Raw genomic sequence first — 25,720 nt, forward strand, 5'->3', positions numbered from 1 at the left:
TTAAACTACTAGGACTGAGTTGCACAGCTGGGAAATACTTGAGGCTAGGTTGGTTTCATGCTATTCTTATCCAGAGTTCCGTTCACTGCGCCACCTACTGGCCAATTGTTATTATTGCAACTAGCGAATTAGCATTCATAAAGGCTTTAATATTTCAAAAACACTTTAGAAATATAAACTTTTTTGATCCTCACATCTACTGTGGGAAGTAAGTGTATATAATAACCATATTTTATTGAACAAGAGACTGACTCGGAGGGGAAAAAAAAAGCACCTGGCTGGAATCAGAGGTCCTTGGTTCAAATCCCGCTTTTAACATATACTAAATTTGTGACATTGCACTTGCTATTTATCCTGCCGAGTCCTTGGATTCATCTACTGTCGAATAAGGGGGTTAGACTAGATGACCTCTGAGGTCCTTTTTAGTTCTATATCTATAATCCTAAGTATAAAAGCCAAGGGATGGTCCTCACTTATTTTGATGGCACTCTTCTCATTGTCTATAAATGATTGACTTTCCCAGGACTCATTCCCCAGTTTTGTGACTGACCCCCATCTTTACCACCTCAATGAGCAGGTCAAAGAGGCAAAGGTGGCAGCTACATATCTTGGCAGTCTTCACTTACAGCAAGGAAGGTTCCCATCTTCTCAGTCTCTTCCCAGGCTTCTGCCAGAAGCCCCGGAATCTCTTTTCTCCGACAGTCTTTTATTCTTAAAGGACACAAAGGGATTGTATTGCAAATCCCAAGGAGGGCGGACGCAGCCACTGGAGAGTCTGCTTCTCTCACAAATGATTGATACCAAGCTAAGGAAAAAGAATGGTTTGCCTGGGAGAAGGGCAGAAGAAAGCAGAAAGGGCACACTGAAATGAAATGCCTGGAGTCGGGCTGTAGACATTTCTGGGATGGGAAGAGGCAGCCTGGAATGTTATGAAATAACTGAATTCGGGCTAAAAAGACACTGAAGACCTGACACACTCTCTGGTGTAATTGGAGTTCGGTTCATATCCTGCCTCTCATGCTTCACCGTGTGACCTTGGGCAAGGTATTCAGCCTTCCTGAACTGTAGTTTCTTTATAAGCAGAATTAAAATGATTGGACAAGGTGGTTTTGGAGGACCTTTTTTTAGGTTCTGAGCCATGATACTGTAATTCTGGGGCGGGGTTCAAACTTTGGTTTTCCTAATTACTTCCCAGGGACTCTGGGCAAATCATTTAATATCTCAAGGCTTCAGTAGCCTCACTTATATAATCTGGAAGTTGGAAAGGCAATAATATTTAAAGTTCCCTCCTATTCCAAACATTGTGATTCTAAAAAGGCACAGAGAAAGCTGAGGGCATGACCAACCTTTCTTTTCCATTAGGCAGAGAGCTAGCATTGTGATACAATGCATGTGGACAGATCCCTGAGATGCCTTACAGCTCTCATCTCATAATTCCGAGAGATTTAAATCCTCCAGGAAGGTCATGAATTCAAGTCCCTTCACCTTATCTTTTCCTCAAAACCAAGGCTTCTCTACTTCTCATTTGCTTTGGAACAATTTTCTTTCATGATTCCCAGGCATCATTCTCCCACTATGCCTCAGCCTCTCACCTCTATAGAGAATGAATCTCAAACCAATCTTGACGTCTACCTTCCTCTCTGATTTTTCTTTTACCCCAAACAAGTCCTCCCTGCCTTTCTACCAGCCTCTTGATCTATAACTCTCAGGTCAGCTATCAGCCCAATCTGAGGATAGATTCTGTATTCTTCCTCTCCCCCAATCTCTTGGTCCATACTAGATAAAGCTCACACCAACCTGGTGCATGAGACAAACTACTGTCTCTCAACATCCCCTATGAATGTCTACTGTGCTGAATGCATGCTTCATCCTGGCTTCCTTTCAGTCGCTACTAATGCCCCATTCCACTTAGAATTCCAAGAGCTCTGGTCTCCTCTCCTTGTCCTCTGCTACCACCCAGGACTTGCTCACTCACCAAGAGAGCAGTGCAGACCAGCCACCTAAGAGGAAAGAAATTTGGTCAACTCTGTCTAGTTCCCAACCTTTTTATGAAATTGCCAAGGAACTCCCAGGAGGTTTGGGGTAAAGAAGGATAATGCTAAAAATGCTCTGTGTGTGTGTGTGTGTGTGTGTGTGTGTGTGTGTTTTCCCAGATGACTTTGAAGGCAGAAAAATACACTCAATGAAAGGATATTATTTGCATCCAGTAAACATGAGCCTCCTTTAATCTAAAGAATTGAAGTCAAACTCTTCACAGTACCATTCTATCCTCTGAATCTACCCCACTGTTCTAATCTTGGATTCCATCCTCATTCATTCAGTCATTCAGTCATTCAAACAAACAACATCTTTATTCAACTCTGCTCCCCTCACATCCTACTTGGTACTATGGCATATTAAAAATAATAAAAAAAAGTCAAGTTCCTCCTGTCCTGAAATTCAGTCTTACCAAGTACCAAGGCAGAAACACTTGAAAAGTTAAAGACAGTTGATGAGAAATTAGATTAAGAAAGAGTATTAAAGACAAGGAAATTCTTGTGAATTTTGCTGAGAAAAATAACAAAAATTCTTAATAATGAAGGAAATCTTTCTCATCTAACCTTTCATTGACCCAGTTGAATAAGAGAAAATGAGACAATAGGATTATTTCCTCTATTTGTCAGATTCAGGGGCTAATGAAGGGAAATGAAGAATACAGCAATTTGGTGTCAAATTTGGGATTAAATCCAATTTCGTGTTATTCATAGTCATCTCTTTTTCAATCTCCAGATAAGCTCTACTCAATAGCACAGGAAAGCATATTTTTATTTAGAGAGAAGGGAATTCAGAGGTCATCTAGTCTAACTGATGCTTAAATAAAAATCTTTTCTACAGTGTTTCTAATACTTGTTGAATTTCTCACTTTCCCCACTTCTAAACCTTTCCCCACAAAATACATACACACACAATTTTTCCCATATATGTGTTGTAAATATTTTCCTGTCTGGTAATGTCTATATGATATGCTTTATCTTTTCTCCAAAAATTATACTGATTTTTCAAAGTCCAAGGCATGGAGTCCAAAGTCCAAGGCACAGAGACATAGTGATAGAGACATACCTATACAGACATATTGAGAGACAGACAAATAAGAGGCAGAAAGATGGAGAGAGATAGAAACCCTCAATGAGGTTATGAGAGTGGGGCACCAGCCATTGCTCTCTAATTCTACAACAGATCTACAGGTAAGTTTTGGGGAAGCAGAGGTATAGGCAGTGAAATTCAACAGGTTTTAATTTTTATACCTTTTCACCACAAGATCAGCCTTCCCAAAGTGATAGTGTCTATCCTATGGTGCTTCTTATTAGAAACAGTCATTTTGGGTTGAACTAGCAACTGCACCAGAATCATCTGCATATTGTAGAAGGATTCCTCATTCTGGGGGATGGTTATGCTCATGTAAAGTATATTTCCTGTGTTGTAATACCATATAGTCATCCTCCAGGGCAGTGTGTTCTCATACACTTTACACATTGTCTCAACCAATAAATGATTACCAGGAAGTCTTTAGCACCTCTGTCTTCTATTGGCCACAAGAGCAGGGGATCTTGCCTCATAATTCTGAGGTAGCAGAACATTATTACCTACCTTCTGCTGACTCATCAACTCCAATCAGAGAAGGAAATCTTTGAAAACAGACAGTGTGGGGACTTATTAGACTGAGTAAATAGGAGTGGGGTGGAATTGGGAGGCATTTCCATAGTATCCTCCACTTATTTCTAATTAGAACAGTTAACTCTTTTTATTCCCTTCTCACATCCATCCTTTCACATGGTTAGGACTACAATCCCCTTTTCCTCTTCCTCCCAGATATGCACACACACACACACACAAACACACACACACACTCATGAAAATCTGGGAACTAGTGAGTAATGGCAAAGGAGATGACTGAGAGCAGATGACCATAAAGGAATGAGAATTCTATCTCTTCCATTTTATTTTATGCACATTATGTTAAGTGTCTGGGTCTCATAAAAGAAAGAAGAATTAATATAGAATGGGGCTGTTAGATTTAATTGCAGTTGGACTCTGAATATTTAATTTGGTGGTCACCAGGGATTTAATTTCTAAATCCCAAAAATGAATTACTAAAGTAAATGGAATATATTGTAGTTTATTTATGATAGAGGGAAGATATTAAAGAAGAGAGAAAAGGGGAGAGAGAGAGAGAGAGAGAGAGAGAGAGAGAGAGAGAGAGAGATAGAGCTCTGGCTTCCTCTGATACTAGTTAGAAATTCTAAGCCCTAGCCAGGGGAAAAGAGCCTCAAGATGATGGGCCTTTCCTGGAGGCTTCATGCCTCCAAAAAGGTGTGGTCACTAAGTAAGCATTTCACTCACCAAGGCGTCTAAAAGGAAAGCAGTCTGAGGTCTCCTGCACAAGCTCCTCCAGGGTCGAGTTCCTCTTCCAGTCTCTCCTCAAGTGTCTGTCCTCTAGCTCAACTCTGAGTCAGAGTTCTTCCAACCAAATTGAATCTCAAATTGAATAGAATCTCCTCTTCTGTCATCTGGTCCTCTTTTAAAGATCTTTTTCTCTTGTGTCACCTCTCCTAAATTTCACCTCTACCAATCACAGCAGATATTCTGCTCTAGGACTACCCAGAAGGCAATTAGTTAATTCTAATTTGTTACCCATTATCTCACATGTGGGTCACAGACCTCCCACCTCATGATTAAGTGGGAGATTTACACCTTGGTGATAAGATCTAACATGGGCAGATCTTCCCACTCAACTTCAAGTAATATGCTTACATTTCTGGGGATTAAATCAACGGAGGATTACAATTCGATCTTCACAATCAAGTAAGATCTAAGTACTTTCATTGTTACAATCAGGGGAGAGCTAAATTCAATCTTCACAGGGCTCAAGAATTCTTGAATCCAAAATTTCATATTTTATTAAGTTTCCATTTTATTACATAGATTTTGAACTTGACTATTTGTAATAAATTCAAACTCTTTAGCACTGTTCTTGAAGCATGGATTTGTAAGAGCAATTCTAGGTATTTATAGAAGGAGAAACATTTGTGGAGTAATAGTAATTCTACAGCTTTCAGGGAAGAATATACCTGTCAGGTATATTTTTCCATACTCCCATAATTTACTTAAGCTATCACACTTTATATATGAATTATTATTCCATTTTGATCTCATTTTGTTATGTAGTGTGAAATATTGATCTAAGATTAATTTAACTCAAACTACTTTCCAATTTTCACAGAAATATTTGTCAAATGATGAGTTTTGACCCCCAAAGGTCAGATCGTTGGGTTTATCAAATGTTAGATTACTATTATCAATGACCACTGACATGGATTGCTCACTTGTTACTTGAAAGGATAGTGTAAAGATTAAATTAAGTCCCTCCTCTTATTGTGAAAATGAAATTAACTCCCCTGCCCATTTTTAGATTTAATCACTAGAAGTGTAAATACCTCATTTACACTTGAGTGGGGGAGGTCTGTGACCTACATGTGCCATAGTGGGTGACAAATCAGGATCGACTGACTGCTCATTGAGCAGTCCTAAACAAAGCTTTAGACTATTAGTCCATGTAAAAAGTGGAGGAAGGCACAGGAAATGATGCAAAAGAAAGTGTCTTTAAATGGGAGTTACAACTTCCTGTGGGGAGATCTTCAGGGAGAATGGTCTGAGATTTATGAGAGGTTCATTTGAGAGCTTTGTCTGAGATATTCAAAGAGGACTTCGACTTCTTCTGAAGTTCTGAGTTCGAATTGGAGGCTGGTAAAGAATCTGCTGACTGGACCTGAGATCTTTCCTGGTGAGACTGCCCTTGATTCTCTTCCTTTTGGACTGACATGTGGTGAGTGAAAAAGGCTGACTCCTTTCCTGGATTTTCTGAAGATATTAGCCTCAGGAGAGACATATCCTCTTGAGAGAGGCTCCCTGCATCCCCATGTCCTTGACTATAAGGGCTGAGGTCTCTCAGATTAAGGACTAAATTCCCCTGCCTGTTTTTGAGCCAGGGGTTGGACCAAATATTGAGTGCTTAGGGTAGATATCTTATCCTAACCTCTCTCTGATTTTCTAACTTCACTCTATATTTTGTAAATAAATTGTAAATTAAACTGTTTGGAATTAATTAAATTCTTGGTGACCCCTATTTTATAATAATCTAGCCCAACCTTTTATGTAAAAACCCCATATTCCCCCTTACAATAGGAACAGACAATTTTCAGATTAAGAAATTGAAACTATCTTTAGTCATATAAAAATGCTCCAAATCACTATTAGAGAAATGCAAATTAAAACAACTTTGATGTATCATACCACACGTATTAGACTGATTAATATGATGAAAAAGAAAATTATAAATGTTGGGGATGTGGTAAAATTATGACACATATACTGTTGGTAGAGCTAATTAGTTGGTGAACTAAAAAGCTATTCTGGAAAGCAACATGAAACCATTACCAAAAAAGCCACAAAACTGTACATACCCCTTTTTCAGTTCCCTCAAGACTGTCTATGGGCCATTAAAATCCACCACCGCCCCCTTGCTATCCTCTGACAGTGACACTCTCATAAAAGACAAAAAAGGTATTAGCAACAGGTGGAAAGTACACTTCAGCCAGCTCTTCAACCTACCCTCCTCAGTTGACCAAAGCGCCCTTAACCAGATCCCCCAAAACCGCATCATTGAGCAACTTGACATCCCTCCTTCATTAGACGAAGTCCAAACCTTTAAACAAATGAGTGCAGGCAAGGCACCCGGTAAAGACGGGATCTCAACTGAGGTGTACAAGGCCTTAAAGGGAAAGGTGCTCCAGGCATTCCACATAGTGCTGACCAGCATATGGGAAGAGGAAGACATGCCCCCAGAACTCAGAGATGCCTTCATTATAGCCCTATACAAGAACAAAGGCACACAAGCAGCCTGTGACAACTACAGAGGCATCTCATTCAACAGACTCCTGTCATCTGTTTCAGAGCAGAACCTGCCTGAATCACAATGTGGCTTCTGACCAGATCGCACCACCATCCACATGGCCTTCACAGTGAGGCAAATGCAGGAAAAATGCCTTGAGCAAAACCTGAGTCTCTACATTGTCTTCATAGACCTGACAAAGGCGTTCGACACAGTGAATGGGGATGCATTGTGGGTGATCCTCAGCAAGCCCAGCAAAATTCGTCAAACTGATCCAGCTCTTTCATGTCAACATGGCAGGGGAAGTCCTATCTGGTGGAGAGACTTCCAATCACTTCAACATCTCCAATGGCGTGAAACAAGGCTGTGTCCTTGCTCCGGTACTATTCAACCTATTTTTCACCCAAGTATTACGACATGCTGTGATGGATCTAGACCTGGGCGTCTACATCAAATACCAGCTGGATTGCTCACTATTTGACCTTCGCCGCCTGACTGCAAAAACAAAGACAACAGAGGGACTCATCCTGGAAGCTCTCTTTGCAGATGACTGTACTCTCATGGCCCACCAAGAAAATCATCTCCAAACCATGGTGGACAGGTTATCCACCGCAACAAAACTGTTTGGCCTGACTATCAACCTCAGCAAAACAGAGGTGCTTTTCCAACCTGCACCAGGGAGGCAAACTAACCAGCCATGCATTACAATCGACAGCACGCAGCTTTCTAACGTCAACACTTTCAAGTACCTGGGCAGCACCATCGCCAACAACGGGTCCCTAGACCACGAGATTAATGCCAGGATCCAAAAGGCCAGCCAGGAACTCGGGTGGCTGCCCTGCAAAGTCCTCCAACACAGAGGTGTAAGCACTGCGATGAAGCTCAAAGTGTATAACACAATGGACCTCAGCTTGCTCCTGTATGGTTGCGAGACATGGACACTGTACTGGAAGCACATGAAACAGCTGGAGCAATTCCACCAACGCTCTCTCCGGTCAATCATGAGGATCTGATGGCAAGACCGAATCACCAATCAGGAAATCCTCGACAGAGCCCACTCCACCAGCATCGAAGTAATGGTCCTCAAAACCCAGCTATGATGGCCTGGACACGTCATTCGCATGGACCCACAGTGAATACCAAGACAGGTATTCTATGGTGAACTGTCAGCTGGACTCAGGAAACAAGGCCAACCAAAGAAAAGATTCAAGGATCAGCTAAAGTCCAACTTGAAGTGGGCTGGCATCACACCAAAGTAACTAGAACTCGCTGCCTCTGTCAGAAGCAACTGGCGAACCCACATTAACCATGCTGCCACCACCTTTGAAGATGAACGATGTCTTGCCGCTGTGCATGAACGCTGACACCAGGTCACAACCGCACCTCCCATAACAACTGGCGTCCCATGCTCCATGTGCCACAAACTCTGTGCCTCAGCCTTTGGACTTCAAAGCCACATGAGGGTACATCAATAGATGATAATGCACAAAGACAATCATCATTCTCGGCTTCTGAGAGACTCCTACTACTACTACTACTAGGTCTGTATCCCAAAGAGATCAAAGTGGAAAAGGGTCTATATGCACAAAAATTTTATAATGGCTCTTTTTGTGGTGGCAAAGAACTGGCAGCTTAAGGAATGTCCATCAACTGGGGAATGGCTGAAAATATTGTGATACATGATTGTAATAGAATACTATTTTGCCATAAGAAATTATGAACAAGAGGATTACACACACTCACCCAAAAAAGAAACCTGGTAAGACATATGAAGTGAGGTAAAGTGAAATGAGCATAATCAGGAGAACATTGTACCCAGTAACAGCAATAATGTACAGTGATTGGCTGTGAAAGACTTCCCTATTATCAACAATGCAAGGATCCAGGACAACTCTCAGGAACTCACGATGAAAAAAGCTATCCATTGCTAGAGGAGGAACTGAAGAAGTCTGACTTCAGGCTGAAGCATATCATTCTTTTCTTTGTTTTCTTCACTAAATTTTTTCTAGCGTAAGTGATATGTCTTTATTTTTATGCCCTGCCTAACATGGTGTCATATATCTATATATGCATAGATACATAACATTATATGTATATATATATAGTATATTATAACAATATATAACTTATATTACCTGCCATATTAAGGGGGGCAGCATATGAGAGGGAAAGAACATGGATCAAAAATATTAGAAAACAATTATTAAAAATTATATTGAGATGTTATCTGGGAAAAATTGAAAACCTAATTAAAACAATTTTTTTTCTCACACTTTCCATGCTTCTGATTACATAGCTTTCAGGATTATCCTAAATAGAGATAGTCACCATTTCAGTGTTACCCTTTGTGGTCCTGGTCACTTGACTCTTAGTCCTCCCCATCTCATCACTATTATGGAGTCCCAGAATGGCAAAGTCAGTAGAGAAGGAGGAAGATAACATACCAAATATGGAGGTAAAATTTTGTGATCTGCCTTATTGAACAAGAGACTTTTTACTGTCAACAACTAGAGCTAATGTAATGGGGGAGAAATAGTCATGCTTTAATGTGACAGATCAGTAGAAATTGCACAGCCATTATCCATTTCCCTCAATTATCACGCTGACCTTAGAACACAATAATTTCAGAGACAAAGTAGGAACCAAAATTCATATAAATTTTTTATTACATCATGCTGTTTATCCCTGGATTTTCATGAGTGCATTTTGAGTTTTCTTGGCAGAGATACTGTAGTAGTTTGTCATTTCCTTTTGCAGAATGAGACAAATGGTAAAATAACTTGTCACCGGGTCCCACAGATAAGTGGCTGAGGCTGGATTTGAACTCTAGAAAGAAAAAAAAAACTATTATGGACACATACTTAAAAGATTAATCCTCATCAGGAATACTTTACTAAGCCTAGATAACCAATAAAGAAATAAATCAAGCACAAATGAATACTATTGCCAACAGGGGATTCTCAGGATAGTATTTTGAAGAAGGAATAAAGGCAACAGAGCTGCAGCTCCTCTGATACCAATCACAATCGTTGCCTTGGCAATCTTCAAATTAGTTAAGATAGAGATGAGTTTTAATGAAATGGTCAAAGACCATAGCCAGGAGCCCTGATGACTTCAGGAATGAATTTGATCAATTCAGACATCCTACTTCTTTGATAAGATTTGAATATAGGTCTTCCTGACCCAAAGTCCAGGTTCCACTTGCTGTGAAACTTTGCTACCCCTGATAAAATGTGTGTTGTTTATGTTGTTATTTAGTTGTGTTCCACTCTTGATGGCTCCATGGATCATATCTATCCATGGGGTTTTCTTGGCAAAGATATTGGAGTGGTTTCCAATTTCCTTTTCTATTGCATCTAATGGATCCTTTTGTCAAGCAAAAGCAGTGGAGCAAGTTCTTGATGATACATAATTAATGTATGACTAGATACAAAGGTAATAAAGCTATAAAGACCTTCTTGGAATTAGGAGAGTTCCCAGTTCAAACATGGAAATGTAGGAGCTGGAACTGAGGGATATTGAGGCACAGAGTAATGACTAAGAGGAAGTCTCTGACTTTTTGTTTCATTGAAATTGTGAGCTAAATGGACCACACAGGTCCTTGAATTCTTTTCCCCACATGATGTCCTAAAATAATGGGCTGTTGTAATAAGGGATTATTTGAGTGATAAATGATAACTAAGGATCAGATCTGCCATTCTCCTCTCTTTCTCCTTCCTAACTCCCTTTACCCTCCCTGTTTGTTCCTCCTCCTCCCTTCTTTCCTCCTTTTCCAGTTGTTTCTTCTGTTGGTTTCTCCAAATCAACTCAGAGTGAGTATTACGGTGTATCAAATAAAATACTTTCTCTTCTCTAAGATTAAGTAAGGGGTTTATTGGGGAAGAAGGGAAAGATAAGGAAATGGAGTTAAAGAGGGTTTGAATAGAATAATTGAATAGAATAATAGAATAATTCCTAGGTTGGAGGATGGTGGAATATAGTTCAGATTGGGAAAATTGATTAAAAGGTCTGGAAATTCAGTTACTATAGCATAGCAGAGAAATCAGAGAGAGCTGGACTTTTGTCCTTCTTTCTTCCTGTCTCCAGGCAAAGAGACCCTTCTTCCTTTTTGTCTCCAATGAAAAAAGACCAAGATTTCAGTTTGTCTTCTCCTTTCTCAACAGTCTTTTTTGGTCATCATTCCAATTAGAATGTTCTCCTTGAGTGACATCTCAGCAGACCCAGCTTCTCCAGCTCTGTTGCAACCTTTTCCCATTTTCTCTTTTCCACAACATTACACTGTCTCACTAATAATCCCCAGTTTTTTCCTTACAGGTCTTTAATCACTGGATATTTACAGGTCTGGAGAGACTATAACTCCTTTGAGAATTAGGGGCTTGCTTTATATTCACTCACTTGGCTATAAGTCCTCTCTCCTCACTTGAATGTAAGTCCTTTCTAAATTTGTCTGTGTATAAATCGGTTTGTTCTCTGTTCCATGACTTCTTAGCTTGTTGTTCACAAGAGCCACAAAAAGAGCCAAATGTGCTAGAGCCCTCATTTTTGAAAGAAAAAATATGACATTTTGCAGGTAATTTCCCCAGGCTTTGCCATATGAATCCATCATTCTGTCAAATAATCAACTGTGGTAACGCTATGACCCCCATTGTGTCTATTGTGTTTAATGGTAATCATTTTTCTTGGTCAAAGACTTTCTTATATTTTGGTCTCAGGAAGGCAATAATTAAGTAACTAAAGGGTCATTGATGGCATCTAATTACTCTACAAACTTCCTTATATTTCTAATAACCTTCCTAGATTCTCCTGGGAAGGAATATGTTGAGAATAGTTCTACAAATTTGCTTGGTCTTCACACTTTGGTAATGGAGTTCATTACTGGAGGAATTAATAAATAGATACTGCCTATGAGTGTGTGGATGTAGGGAGGGGCATTTTTCCCACATCTATGCACCAGGGACAAGTTGATCAAGGGAATGTAGAAAATGGCTACAGCACTGATTTGGGAGATACAAGAACTAAAGGCCTTCTTGTGCTCTTCAGGGGATGCAATACTAAGAATAGAGTGGATGATCAGGATGTAGGAGAGTAGGATAAAGACTGAATCCACCCCAGTAGAGGAGATGTCAATTGCCAATCCAAATATACTATTGATTTTAGTATCTGATCATGATAGCTTCATCACATTAGGGTGGAAACAATAGGAATGATGTAGAACATGGCTGTGGCAGAATGAAAGATGTTTTACGAGCAGGAGCAAGGGTACCAGAGCTGTTGTGCCCCTGATGACAATCACTATCCCTACCTTGGCAATCCTTGCATTAGTTAAAATAGTGGTGTATCTTAGTGGATTACAGATAGCAATGAAGCGGTAACATTACTTCTCTGTGTCATGTTAATGTAAAAAGGAGTTTAGTAAAGATCAGCAGAGATATTTCAGTTTGGTTTTAATAGGAAGGAATGATCCTAATACTAGACATATTACTGAATCCAAAGAAAACACAGAATACATTGAGTCTTGCCAACGTCTGTGATAGTTATTTTAGGAAAGAGCTGTGAGCTTCTTCTTAAGTTCATATCTAAAATTTCTCAATAGATAAAAGTAAGTTTGCCTAAACTGACTTTCTGTCATCTACACAATTAAAGACCTTATTAAAAAAGACCCAACTAGATGAAATGTGCTTATATGGAAATTTTCCCTATTGTTGGAACTAAGGAAGTATTGGACACATGATTTCATTGTTTTATGCCACTCTCAGAACAGGAAACTCCCTCTAGCAATTCAGGACAAGATTTCCTTTGTCACTTATAGTCTTAGAGCATTATATATACCCCAAAGGTATATGTAACATATATAATGTTATAATTCTATAAATGCCCATTATATCCAAAAGGTATAAGTGATTTTTTGCCCTTGATCCCAAAGCCAGTGTGTGTCAGCGGCAAGTCTTAGATCCAAGTTTTTCTAGTGGACATTAATCTTGGCTAACTTTCTAACAGGGTGTGTGACTTAAATGGCATGCAGGAGTGAGGTTGAGCCAGTTTTCAAGAGGTCCTAGTTATATTTTCAGGGTCAAAATTTACACCTCTGAAATCACCATGCTACAAATCAGGGATTGATCATTTAGACTTAAGAATGATCTTAATAATGTTAATAATTCAGATTAAATTTAAAAGTGTGTGATTCTCATTTATTTTTTTCTGGAGAGTCAATTGCTAAACAGTTACCATCAAACCCTTTCTGAGATTCCAATATTCTTAATAAATAAGACTGTGGTAACTTGTCCAATATGCTTTTTCTTCATATGGCATTTAAGTTAACCAGGGAAGCTCACTCTTGAGGAAAATAGGTCTAGATCTTGAGTGAGAGAACCTGGGATTAAAATTTGGTTGTGTCATATACCAACTAACCTTATTCAAGATCAGCTCAATTGAGTTTAATTCAGTAATCATTTCTTAAGTGCTTGATGTGGAACAGATAGCATTCTAGTTACTAGAGATACAGAAAAACAAAAACAAAAAACAAAACAAAATTAAAGCAGTCCCTAACTTGAGAAGCTTACAGAACATTCTACTGGGGAAAAACAACACTGACACTGATAAGCAGATAATATTACTCTAGATGCAAATTGTGGAGATTGTGTGGGGAATCAGTGGGAATCAGGAATTGTTTTGACAGCCATATTGTCAAGAAATCCCTAGATTGACCCTTGTCCCATTCAGAACCATAAATTCTTAAGTAACTGTCAATCAGCCAAGCAAAAACTCAAAGAAATTCACAACCTCAAATACTGTCTTAAAAAAACAACAACAACCAAAAACAATTTCTTTCACATTAGAATCAATACTGTATATTAGTTCCAAGGCAATGGGGGCTAAGTGACTTGATCAGGGAAAATAGCCAGGAAGTGTCTGAGGTCACATTTGAAACCAAGACCTCCTATCTCTGGCCTGGCCCTCAATTCCCTGAGCCACCCAGCTGCTCCCAAGCACCCTCTAAGCACCTAAGCCTTAAACCTTTGTACATTTCTCAAGTTTTCCCAAGCTCCAATAAACTAATCAGGTTGTTGCTGATCTCTCTCCTAAAATCTATATAACTGCCCCAAATTCTGTTGTTTATTGGAAGTCACAGGATTGCAATTCTATGCAACTTCCCTGGTAAATCTGCCTACCTCAATTAAAGATCTATTATTAAAATTATGTTGATAGTTTTGATTTTTTAAGCCAATAGTTCCTTATAGGAGGTAACACTTGAGGTGAGCCTTACCTCAGTTTCCTAATCTGTAAAATAAGAAGTTAACCTAGATGATCTCAGAGATTTCTACTAGTGTTATATCCCTAGAATCATTGTAGGGCATTACTGAATCCAGACAGGTTTTGTCCAACCCAGGCAGGGTTCTGTTAAAATATAAAATGAGGAGAAAAAAAAATATTGTACTGAAGAGATCTGGAATGTAGTACAGAGTTTTTCATTAACTTTCTGTGGGACTTTAGGAAACTCATTTCCCCTCATTGGGCCTCAGTTTTCTATTTTCAGCAAAATAGTATTAGACCAGATTGATTGAATTAAAAAAATGTATCCAGTGCCTAAAGTGTGCACTGAGATAGACATTGGGGATACAAAAAATCTTAAAAGTGCCTGATCTCAAGGAGTTTACATTTTATTGGAAAAAAAGCAATATATGAAATTCAAAGTATATTTAAACTAATATATGCAGGGGAGGGTCCTCTAGAAATTCAGTGAGGGTGTGATCAGGATAAATTTCTATCACTTAAATGATTTCTTACCTCCCTTAAAACTGACATTTTATGATTCTCTTTTTCTGTTGCTTTTAGCTATTTAGGTTCAACTAATCTGCAGTTAGCCTGAGAAGTAATTAAGCAGGGTCTGCTCCAGTAGCTTCTCAGTGATAACCAATGACCAAGTGAAAATGAGAGTTTCTACTGTCCCAGAGAATTATCATTATTATTATTATTTTAGTAGTATAGCAGCAGTAGCAGTAGCAGTAACAGTAATAGTAACAGTTAACAGTAATAGTAACAGTAACAGTAGCAGTAACAGTAATAATAGCAGTAACAGTAGCAATAGCAGTAGCAGCAGTAGCAGCAGTAGCAGTAGTAGTAATAGTAGTAGTCGTAGTAATAGTAGTAGTAGTAGTAGTAGTGGTAGTGGTGGTGGTAGTAGTAGTGGTAATATTAGGACTAGAAAGATCTGAGGTAGTAGAACCTTCATCCTCAACAAAGGGAGAAATTGAAAAAAAAATAAAAAGGAGAGAAAACTCCTAAAAATCTTTAGATTATGTCATTAAGATAAATATAAAATTGAAATGACACTAAGGTATAACTATCATTTTCTGAAAAATGGCTAATTTCAGGAAATGGAAAGTTTTCACTTTTCCATTGTCATCTGTGTGAGAGGAAGGCTGCTGGTTCTAAGGTGTTCCCTATAAAGGGACAAAGAAAGGTTCTTCCCAATTTTGATTTCATTCTTTTCTTAATGTCAAGGGTGTCAAGGCTAAAGGGTGTCAAGACCAGAACATTTTTCTTCTTTTGAATAGTCTTGTATAATTTCTTTCTCTCTATGTGTTGGGGATGTGCTGAACTATGATCTTTTATCTTAAAATGTCTTAAAAGTGATCATACATTAAAGGGGTTCAAAGAATTTTCCTCTAAATCCTCTGAGATAGTCAGGGTAATTATTGTGATCCCCATTTTATCAATGAGGAAACTGACACTAAGAAAGGTTATGTGCTCTAGAAATGAGGAACTGCTTTGTCAAAGATTTGAATCCAAGTTCCTCCTATACCAAACACCCTCTTAAAAGTTCTCACTACCAGAAACCAGTGACTATAGAAAAAGGAAACTTTCTACAGTAGATATGTAGGTATATATTTATGTGTATATATATATGTTGACATATATATATATATATATATATATATATATAATGTAAATATGTGCCCTAATTCCACTATATGCCACACAATAGTGATTTTTTTATAGAGCTAAGGTCCTGTATCCCAAAAGGAAAAGAGAAGGGAAATAGAAGGCCCCAAAAGCCAATATTGTCTTCTTCCAATATTATCATTCTTTTCCAAATGACTATCAAATGTAGATGATGATGATGGTGATAACTGCCATTTACATAGCATGTACTATGTAGATTGATAAATGATTCACATATATAATCTTATTTGTTGCTCACACTATCCTTGAAAGATGAGTGCTGTGGTCACCACACCCATTTTGCCCTTGAGGCAACCAAAGTAAACAGAGATTAAGTGAATTGACTAAGGTCATTTGCCATTTAATGTCTAAAGCTGGATTTGAACTCATAATTGATCGACTTTACAAGCCTATATATTTTGTTTTACACACCTAACATATTATTCATCGAATGGGTCCCCAAATATCATTATATTGGCATCCATGATAAAAGCACACACACACAACATCAAAAAACCCCTAGTTTGAAGAGTTTCGCTCCCCCTTGCTACATCCCTTAATCCAGCCAGCTCTTGGTAACAAGAAACTCATGCTTACCTTCATATTGTAGTCAAAGCCTGAAGAATGAAGTTACAGTAAACCACCTACCATCATAAAAGGCCCCACATCATCTAACTGTGAATTACCTGTACTTCAAGAGACTGTACTGACTTGGTGGCTGAAGATATTGTAAGGTTTAAGGAGAGGCCAGAAAGTTCTTATAAGATCCTATGCTCCAAGCTAAGCAGATTCATTTACTCAGGGGAGATAATATGCCTTAGGAAGATGGTTATTCTTGTAAAGGCTTTTTAGAAGCTTTGGGGGGCAGCTGGGTATCTCAGTGGACTGAGAGCCAGGCCTAGAGAGAGGAGGTCCTGGGTTCTAATTTGGCCTCAGACACTTCCCAGCTATGTGACGCTGGGCAAGTCACTTGACCCCCATTGCCTGGTTCTTAACACTTGTCTGCCTTGGAACCAATACATAATATTGATTTCAAGATGGAAGGTAAGGGTTTAATTAAAAAAAAAAAAGAAGCTTTGGACCCCTGTGACTTTCTTTGTAGGTTTGGTTGACCCAGGGACTATGCAATTTACTATGGAGAACCATAATGAATCTGATTTTCTGTATCTCTTTAACTCTCCCCTTGCTACCAGGGAAATGGGGACCCTGGCATAGTCTCAAATTCTACCTCTCTTTCAGATAGAGGACTACATTCTGGAAGTAGTAGAAATGTGTCCTTTTTTGCTTTACTGTCCAACCTCAAGGTCTGTTTTATTTACTTAGTCTATTTTAATATAGTCACCAATAGGAATATTGGGGAAGGTTTCACAGAGCAGAGAACAGTGGAAATAAACCTTGATGAAAGTCCAGTACTGTAAAATTGTCATAAAATTCTAGTTTTATTAAAATTTTTCTTGTTTGAAAGTAATTTTAGGATAAGAAATTTGCTACCTGCCTGAATCCAGAAAGTGAACTCTTTGGAGAAGGCACCATGGAGATGCCTGCAGAGACCTCACACTGCACAAGAATGAACTTTGGTATGTAGTGAATTTGAACTGGGGGGAGGGGGGGCTTGAAAGTATTTATTTTGTATGTATATTCTTATGCCAAAGAGGATGGCTCCCTAATTGGCTTTTTGTCAATGTGCCTAGCAATCATTGTTTTTTTTCTCTTTCTCTTTTATTTCTCTCTTATCCTCAAATTATTGTAATTTCCCCTTAGTGCAATATTGTATGTACCTTTAGTTATAGATCTTTAGAAAGGTAAGTTGGTATGTGTACTGATTCCATGGGGAAACTAGGCATATAAATCTGGGAGATTTCTATGTGCTCCTTTTCCATAGGAATCACAGGGAGGATTGTGTAATTAGAATCTGTTACCCTAAAAACTACAATTCCCAGCACTCCACTCTCCTTTTCATGTTATATGCTGACATAGGGAGGTTATAAATTTTGTGTAGCCCTGCCTCTTGCTCTCTTCTTGTTCTGATTGGTTTGGTGGAGGTGGCATGAGGTGAGTGCCAGAAGAATTGAGTATTATTTTGTAAGATAATTACTTTTTATTCCTTTACTTCTAGTGATTATTAATACACTTTATAAAATATAATTCTTGGAGTGTTGGATATTAATCTGTTAGATAGAAATAACAAAAATAATTGCAGTAGGATAACAAGTACAGTAACAACAACAATAATAATCCTAGAAAAGGAGAGTAAAGTCATGTGGAAAGATGAGTGAATGTCATGCCTGTAGTCATATTGGCTAACTAACAAGGATGCTTTTTTTAGGCTGAAGATGGTTAGTTTGTGTTCCAATACCTTTATCCAATTACAACAGCAGCTCTTTTATCCACTTATGCAATAGTTTATAGACCATTAAATAATAATAGCAGGATAATTACTTTTCCCAGGACTAGAATGAAATGATGATGATGATCATCACTATAATTAGGTAGAGAGGCAGTGTAGGGTAGCAAAGATTGACTAAAATGAGGCAGATCTGAATTCAAATTCTGCCTCTGACTTTCTCAGGTTGGGAAACTTAATCTCTCAGTGCCTCTAGCTATATAGTCCTAGAGGCTGAAAACGAAAACAACAGCAATAAAAACAGCCCAACTGAGGTAGTTTCCTCATTAAAAGTTTTCATTTCACAAATAAAATTAGAGGTCTGGTCAAAAAATGATAATAGGAACTGACATATAGAAAGGAATCCATTAATCTCTTACTTTAGTCATTTACTAGCTATGCCCCTGGATAAATCACAAACTCACTGAGTTTAATCAATTATAAAATGGAAATGATAAATGCATTTGCATTATAGATTTGTCATAAGGGTCAAAAGAACTAAGAAATTAATTTAAAGAACTTTACAAATCTTAAAGCTATAGCAGTGAGTTGTTTTATAATCATTATAATATCAGCTGCTATAGCATGGAAACTGACATAGAAGTCAGAAATTAAGTGTTTGGTTCAAGAAACAGCTAGTAGTCTAGTTTGGCTAGAAAGTAGAGAGCATGAAGGAAAATGAGATGTAATAAAGAAAGGAGGTGCTGTAGAAGCCAGATTGGGTAAAAATTTAAATTCCAGTCTGAGTTTGTAAGAGAGAGAGGAGAGCCACAGAAGATTTTTGAGTAGGAAAGTATGTCATGGTCAGATCTGTGCCTTAGGAAGATTCTTTTGTCAGTTATGTGGAAAAGAGATAAAAGAAGAAAGACTTGAAGCAGAGGGGCCAACTCAAAGACTATTTTAATTGTCTAGAAGAGGTGTGATAAGGACCCAAACTATGGAAGTAGCTATGTGAGTAGAGAGAAAGTCTGATCTTGTGAGATGATGGAGGTAGACAAGTCACTCCTTGACAGCTAATGGCAATGGCTTAGAAATATTCGAGGATGACTCTAGTTAAGAACCTGGATTACTAGAAAGAAAATGGTAACTTTAATTGAAATGCAATCTTGAAAAAATGGTCGTTTTAGGTAAGAAGATAATTTGTTTAATTTTGTATATCCTAAGATTAAGATGTTGGTCAAACCCCCAGGAGGAGATTTTTAGTAGGCAGTTGGTGATATAGTCCTGGAGTTCAGAAGAGATAGTGTTAAATTTGCAGGTTTTGAAGTATTTGTATGGACATGATAATTATTCCTACTGGAGCTGATACTATCATGAATAAAGTAGAGTATAAAGAAATAAGGAAAAATAACATAATAGAGAATTTGGGGTAACAGCCATACTTAGAGAGTATTATATGGTAGACACTCAAGCAAAGGGTACTAAAAATGGTCAAACAGGTAGTAGGAGAGTTAATGTTCCAGAAGTCAAGCGCTCAGAGATTATACAGCAAGAGAAGAGATCAAGGAAAATAAGAACTGAGAAAATGCTATCAAATTTAGTATTTAAGAGATCACCAGAAGGGTCATTCCTAAAAATAATAAACAGTATATATCTAAAACCATCAACTAATATCATCTGCAATGGGGATAAACTAGATGCATTCCCAATAAGATCAGGAGTGAAACAAGGATGCCCATTATCACCTCTATTATTTGACATTGTACTAGAAACACTAGCAGTAGCAATTAGAGAAGAAAAAGAAATTGAAGGCATTAAAATAGGCAAGGAGGAGACCAAGTTATCACTCTTTGCAGATGACATGATGGTCTACTTAAAGAATCCTAGAGATTCAACCAAAAAGCTAATCGAAATAATCAACAACTTTAGCAAAGTTTCAGGATACAAAATAAACCCGCATAAGTCATCAGCGTTTCTATATGTTTCCAACACAGCCCAGCAGCAAGAACTAGAAAGAGAAATCCCATTCAAAATCACCTTAGACAAAATAAAATACTTAGGAATCTATCTCCCGAAACAAACACAGGAACTATATGAACACAACTATAAAATACTCTCCACACAACTAAAACTAGACTTGAACAATTGGAAGAACATTAACTGCTCTTGGGTAGGATGAGCCAATATAATAAAAATGACCATCCTACCGAAACTCATTTATCTATTTAGTGCCATATCCATTGAACTTCCAAAATTTTTTTTTTTACTGATTTAGAAAAAAACATAAAAAAGTTCATTTGGAAGAACAAAGGATCAAGGATATCCAGGGAAACAATGAAAAAAAAATACAAAGGAAGGGGGCCTTGCAGTCCCAGATCTCAGACTATATTATAAAGCAGCGGTCATCAAAACAATTTGGTACTGGCTAAGAGACAGAAAGGAAGATCAGTGGAATAGACTTGGGGTAAGTGACCTCAGCAGGATAGTATACGACAAACCCAGAGAACCCAACTTTTGGGACAAAAATACACTATTTCATAAAAACTGTTGGGAAAATTGGAGGACAGTGTGGGAAAGATTAGATTTAGATCAACACCTCACACCCTACACATAAAACCAAGCAAGACTTAGAAAGAGTCACAAAATGCAAAATAAATAATCTGGAATACATCAAATTAAAAAGTTTTTGTACAAACAAAACCAATGTAACTAAAATCAGAAGGAAAGCAAGAAATTGGGAAGCAATCCATAAAAACCTCTGACAAAGGTTTAATTACTCAAATTTACAAAGAGCTAAATCAATTGTACAAAAAAATCAAGCCATTCTCCAATTGATAAATGGGCAAGGGACATGAACAGGTAGTTCTCAGCCAAAGAAATCAAAACTATTAATAAGCACATGAAAAAGTGCTCTACATCTCTTATAATCAGAGAGATGCAAATCAAAACAATTCTGAGGTATCACCTCACACCTAGCAGATTGGCTAACATGACAGCTATGGAAAGTAATGAATGCTGGAGGGGATGTGGCAAAGTGGGGACATTAATTCATTGCTGGTGGAGTTGTGAATTGATCCAACCATTCTGGAGGGCAATTTGGAACTATGCCCAAAGGGCGATAAAAGACTGTCTGCCCTTTGATACAGCCATAGCACTACTGCCATACTTAGAGAGTAAATAAGGAAAAAAAAAACTTGTACAAGAATATTCATAACTGCACTCTTTGTGGTGGCCAAAAATTGGAAAATGAGGGGATGCCCTTCAATTGGGGAATGGCTGAACAAATTGTGGTATATGTTGGTGATGGAACACTATTGTGCTAAAAGGAATAATAAAGTGGAGGAATTCCATGGAGACTGGAACAACCTCCAGGAAGTAATGCAGAGTGAAAGGGAGCAGAACCAGGAAAACATTGTACACAGAGACTGATACACTGTGGTACAATCGAAGGTGATGGATTTCTCCATTAGTGTCAATGCTATGTCCCTGAACAATCTGCAGGGATCTAAAAATCACTATCCACAAGCAGAGGATAAACTGTGAGAGTAAAAACACCGAAGAAAAACAACTGCTTTACTACAGGGGTTGAGGGGAAATGACTGAGGAGAGACTCTAAATGAACACTCTAGAGCCAATACCAACAACACGGAAATGGGTTCGAGTCAAGAAAACATGTGATACCCAGTGGAATCATACGCCAGCTATGGGAGAGGTGGTGGGAGGGGGGGGGAGGAAAATAATATGATTTTTGTTTCCAATGAATAATGTTTGGAAATGACCAAATAAAATAATGTTTAAAAAAAAAAAGAGATCACTGATTACCTTGGAGAGAGAATATTTAGTGTTTTGGTGACATCTGGAAGATAGAATGAGAAGGGTTGAGTACTTGTCAAATAAATTATTCATTTTCTATTAAAAGAATGAGCCTTCACCAGGAGGACTGTCATAATATGAATGTTTATTTAAGATCTAGAATAATGGAAAAATATGCAATAAAGGTGAAACCCTGCTAAAGTAATAAGGTCTCCTACTTTGCATTCTAGGTTCTTTCCTCACGTCCTTTTATATAGGTCAGTTGGGGATTCTTACCTAGAAACACACTTATCAGGATGGTCAGCAGAGTCATGGATCTGGCCTGAATATATTGACTGGACATCTAGAGCTCTGGACCAGATACTAGAGGGCTGGCCCATTGATATGTCTACCAAATGTTCAGGCTGCCAAATCTTCAAAGGAGAATGCTTCACATACCTTAGGATTCCTTCATTAGAATGTCTGGTCTGGGTATCTGGTTGGGCATTTGTCTGGAACTAGTTCAACTAGTTTTATTACGGCATTTATTAGCTTAGATAATTTCATAGGACTGCTGTGAGGATCAAGTGAGCTAAAATATGAAAAATATCTTCAAAACTTCAAACCTTAAACTTTAAAAAAACAAACCAAACCACCCCTCCAAAACCTTAAAGAAAAGCATATAGATATTAGTTATAATTGTTTAAAGTATCTTTTGTGCAGTTCCATATTTTTTTTCAAATTCTCTTTCTTACAAAATGGCCCCAGGGCAGAAAGACCAAAATTCTATCAGTCTTAGAATGGGAAACACACAAAAGTCAGAATCAGTAACAAATGTATAAAGCTCCTTCATCGTTTCTACATTTCCTAATAAGCTAGTGATGCTATAGAGAGAAGCAAAGTTTACTGGCAGAGACAGGCCATTGGGATCCCAGGTCTCTTGAGCTATTTAGCATAACAGGCTAGTTATGGAGATAATGAGTTCTCCCCCTGGATCAGCCTTCCCTCCTTGGTAAGGGACGCCAACCAGAATAAATTCTGGCCCCTTACATATTTGCCAGCCCAAGAGTCCAATTGGCTTAATCTTAGATTCTCTGGCTCCACAATGATGACAAGAGAAGGTGGTACTGTCATCTCCTCCATACTATATAGGTTCTGTAAGTAAAACAGTTGTAAATGTGGTGAGAATATAACTAGAATAGTGTGGAGAGAGATAGTGTTGGGCTTAGATACATAAGATTCACAATACAAGATAATCTTTGCTGAGTGGGCCACTGAACAGTGTAATGGATATCTGAGTTAGGTTTTGGATTCTCATTTCTCCTGGAAGACTGAACAAACATCACTCATCTTCACCTGTATGCCAGAATTCTGGTGGTCTGTGGCAGGTTGGTACAATTATTTACAACATTGTCCTAATTAGATTTGATTTTACTGGTGATATGTTTAGACCACATAATTTTGCTCTGCTCCATAGCAACAGACAGATCTGTATTCTCAACCATCAATTTCAATAGTATATGTCAGTGGGGGGAGCTGGATAGCCCCCCACTGAGAGGCAGATCTAGAGATGAGAGGTCCTGGGTTCAACTCTGGCCTCAGACACTTCCTAGCTGTGTGAGTCATTTAACTAACCCTTATTGCTTTATTGCCTTGGCACCAATACATAGTATTGACTCTAAGATGGAAGACAAAGGATTTTTTAAAAGTGTCAGTGATCAAAAAAGTTAGAAGGAGATATTGTATATGGCTCAGTGTAATTAATCTCAACTTCTAGAAAAATGTAGAGATCAAAGTCTGTTAACAATGGGTTAAACATATCAATTAATATAGGAAGGAGTACATTAATATGATTTAATGGTTTAATGTGAAGTCTTCCCTGCAATGAAAGGGAATGGAAAGACACCTTATGTAGTCTCCTAGGGTTCTGAGAAGTCCTATGGGGGAGTGTAAAGAAATATATCAGATGGTAAGAGGGAGAAAACTCATGGTTAAGTCCAGAGAAAGTTTCCTTACTATTACTACTTCTACTATTATTAGCTAAGATTGTCTATTCATATGTACATATATATGTGTACACATATATGCACAGTATATTATATATATTTTTATATATGGTTTCTCTAAATGCTTTAGACATTGACAACTAGCCTGGAAGATGCTGAAGAGACAGTTGTTTGGGATGAAGGGTAAAAGGAGATCAGGATGGAAGGAGAAAAATGCTATAGGGGAGAAGCAGATTATTTATCAAATTTTTTGCCATATGAGTAGATCTGACTTTAAGTAAATATGGGTGTTAGATGTGTGGGTGCATTAGTTATTGAGTACTTATGTTATTAGTATAGACCATAGCATAGTAAAATAGATACCTAAAATGTGCTTTACAAAAGGTAACAATAGCTAGCATTTCTATGGTATTTGTGGTTTGGGAACCACTTTATATATATATTATCTCAGTTGATTCTCATAACACTATGAGGTATAGGATATTATTATTACCACTTCAAAGATGAGCAAAATAAGGGTGAAAGAGGCTAAAGTGCTTGCCCATGGACACACAACTGATGTCAGAGGAAGGATTCAAATATGATTCATCAACTCTAGCTACTAAACAAATTTGTCACCTGTAAAGTAGAAATAGGATGAACTAGGATTGTGGATATGGTCAATAAGTCATTTGTCTGGGGTTATTAGGTTAAATTTCCCCTGAGAGATTCCTTATTGACTCAATCTAAAGCAGAGGTGGTCAAAGTTAACATGACTAATCATGTGCTTCAAAATAAGGATTATGAGGGAGGTGATTCAGGACATTTTAATTGTGAACAGAGTGCATGGGGACTGTGAAGCTGTTCTATTGATCTCAGCCCATATAAAAGACTCTGATCATACAGAGTACCGTATTTTGCAGTGGGATATCAACTCAAGTGGGATAAAGAGAACTTAGTAAGGGTTGGGGGTAGAGTATTGATGAGAAATGAAAGCTTTGCCATTCCTATGAAGTGCCATGAAAGATAGTGTATTTTAGATAGCTGATTTTTTTCAAGTTTTGGAAAATTAAATTAAATTAATTAATTTAGAATGTTTTTCCATGGTTACAAGATTCATGTTCTTTCCCTCCCCTCCCTCACTCCCATAGCTGATGAGCAATTCTACTGGGTTTTACGTGAGTCAATGATCAAGACCTATTTCTGTATTATTGATATTGGCACTAGGGTGATGGTTTAGTCTGCATCCCCAATCACATCCTCATCAACCCATGTGATCAAGCAGTTGTTTTTCTTCTGTGTTTCTGCTCCCACAGTTCTTTCTCTGGATGTAGATAGTGTTCTTTCTCAGAAGTCCCTTAGAATTGTCCTCGATCATTGCATTGCTGCTAATAGGGAAGTTCATTACATTCTATTGTGTCACAGTGTATCCTTCTCTGTGTACATTGTTCTCCTGGTTCTGCTCCTTTCACTCTGCATCAATTCCTGGAGGTCATTCCACTTCACATGGAATTCTTCCAGTTCATTATTCCTTTGAGCATAATAGTATTCCATCACTAACATATATCACAATTTGTTCAGCCTAAATTTTCCATTTTTTTGCCACCACAAAGAGTACCACTATGAATACTTTGGCATGTCTTTCCCCCAATTATCAGACAGCTAGTTTTGAATCCAGAAAAAAAAACAAAAAAAACCCAACTAGTAGCAAGTTCTATCACTGACACATTTTCTCTGTGTTGTTAGATT

At 38.0% G+C, this 25,720-nt stretch overlaps 1 protein-coding gene and 1 pseudogene across 1 annotated transcript in view; one reads left to right on the top strand and one right to left on the bottom strand.

Annotated features, from left to right (window-relative positions):
• Positions 1-25,720, top strand: part of LOC100015564 (olfactory receptor 51F2-like) — a 171,396-nt gene that overhangs the window by 141,003 nt on the left and 4,673 nt on the right. Inside the window, exon 3 of the mRNA XM_001364159.4 lies at positions 17,337-17,448. The gene's annotated coding sequence lies outside the window, so the exon portion shown is untranslated. The remainder of the gene's footprint in view (positions 1-17,336; positions 17,449-25,720) is intronic.
• On the bottom strand, positions 11,722-12,299 carry LOC130458993 (olfactory receptor 51F2-like; annotated as a pseudogene).

Source organism: Monodelphis domestica, chromosome 4, assembly GCF_027887165.1.
Source record: "Monodelphis domestica isolate mMonDom1 chromosome 4, mMonDom1.pri, whole genome shotgun sequence".
In the NCBI taxonomy this organism is placed as follows: domain Eukaryota; kingdom Metazoa; phylum Chordata; class Mammalia; order Didelphimorphia; family Didelphidae; genus Monodelphis; species Monodelphis domestica.